Here is a 2,128-nt window from a genome sequence, read left to right on the forward strand (position 1 = left end):
TGATATTAGGATCAAGGAAATCTTCTCTCGGCTTTTCATCCTCCTTCTTCTTCATTTCTTTTAGTTCTTCGCTTGAAATTGCACAAAAATTACGCCTTGATCCTTGGCGACAAGGTGGTTCAATTACTCTAAACTGATTCTTCGCACGAGACTTTGCTCTGTCCTTTTGGCCTCCACTAGAGACTTCCTTCTCGTCGTCCAATGTTCTTGCAAACGAAGATGTGACAAACCTTTCATCATTAACTCGCTGCCAGAAATAATCGAGGTACTGCGGGGACCGAGTTGAAACAACCCTTGATACTTCTGGCATGGAGTATTTTTTAATGGCAACGGTGTCATTAGGACCTTGCGCCACGCGAGTGTCAATTGTAAAACCTCGAGAGCGCAGAAGTTTTCTTCTTCCACGCTGATACTAAATTCTTTCTTACACTCTTATCTCTTCCATTTGCTTCCAAAGGGAATATTTCCTCTCGTCAAATTCGGAGTTTTTCTGATTCCTCTTGCTATCCAGAACTTTGAGTCGTTCTTCGAGAAGATACGATTCGGTCTGGTTCATTCGACGTTGTCTTCATTAAAAACTATCACCACTTCATTGGATTGCCTTGTTTCCGTTGAAAAGCCATACCTGTTAACAAAAACGGCATCGAAGTTTCATGGGACGTGATGGCTCAATAGGTTCAAGTCTGTACGTTACTCTATATATCAATAAAATCCCACGCCGAAGACCGCTGAAGACCAAGTATGGAACAAAACACTGAAATACATTGTCTACGGAAATCAGAGTTTAAGCCTTCTGTTGCTAGGGCACTTGAAAAAAATAAGTGGACAAATGTTGCTAATTCACGAGGTTTCAGGCACAGAGTGAAACCATTTAACCGGCTTATCGTATTGCTAGGAGATGTTTGGCCACCCAAAATGAAAGACCCAAAAACGTATTATTGAGTAATTCTCAAGGATTTTAAGTGTCAGTGTATGGTAACTGAACGTTGATCACCAATATCAACAATATAATTAGAACTTTCATTGAACAGGAAGTCCTTCGTTTTGTGCTGTAACGCATTTGCGTTAAGTATCACTTCACGGGAACAAATTGATCGAATGTCGTGGTACCTCTTTATTATTCAGTATATTATTATTATTAATATTACATGCACTCCTTGTTCACCAAAGATTGTCTCGCATGATTAATTAATGAAAATATATTAAAAACAAAATAATTTAGACAAAAGATTGACGACTCAAACATATTTTATTAAAGTACAATATTCATAATTTATCTTATTGTAGTCAAATCACATCCACCAAAAAGAAATTTTCACAAAAAAGAGAACAATTAAAAACTGAATGATAATTGCAGCTTTCAATATTTACATCAATGCGCTAAAACTAAACAATTTAAACAATTAAACAAAAACGTCATCTCTACCTCTTGTAGCGGTCGAGAACAACAAACAACTCGATAGTTTTCTCGTGCATAGGAACGAAAACGTGTGAGATGATGATCCTCTTCGGTGAAAATGACTTCAAGGACCTTATCAGATGAGAGAAGGATTTAACCTCTTGTATTCCAGAAGATTAAAAGAGGTTAAGCCTTTGAGTGTCACCCAAAGATGGAGTTCAAAGAGAATTTCAAATGTAGATTTCTCCACAAGCGTTGTCATGGAGTTTACCACTGAAAATTTGGAGGCCTCACAGTTCAAGGACATATAAATTGAATTTAACCTACTGTTATAAGAATCAATTTGAATGGGCAATTTCATGATGGCGTCATTTGACTACAACTACCACAATTCAGTTTGTTTTTCTTTTCATATTTAAATTTTGTATTCCCAGTGGGGTAAAAATACAATAGCTCTAATTAACATGAAACAAGTGAAACCTGAAGGATTTCTGGTACTTGTAGGAAAATGGCGTCATCATGCAAATGTCCTAGTAGCACCATGATTGAAATAAGATTAAAAATTTAAAAGGTAATCACCAGCTGAAAGTATATCCGTCGAATGTAAGTGAGCTTTGGTGGGAGATACGTGCATGTCATCTTCGGTAATAGACGGTAGGAACCGAAATTGCAATCATTTGGACTTCTCTCATCATTATTTAAATCGTTAGGGGCTAGGTCACGCTATTT

The sequence above is a fragment of the Montipora capricornis genome, chromosome 3, assembly GCF_036669925.1.
Source record: "Montipora capricornis isolate CH-2021 chromosome 3, ASM3666992v2, whole genome shotgun sequence".
NCBI classification, from domain to species: Eukaryota; Metazoa; Cnidaria; class Anthozoa; order Scleractinia; family Acroporidae; genus Montipora; species Montipora capricornis.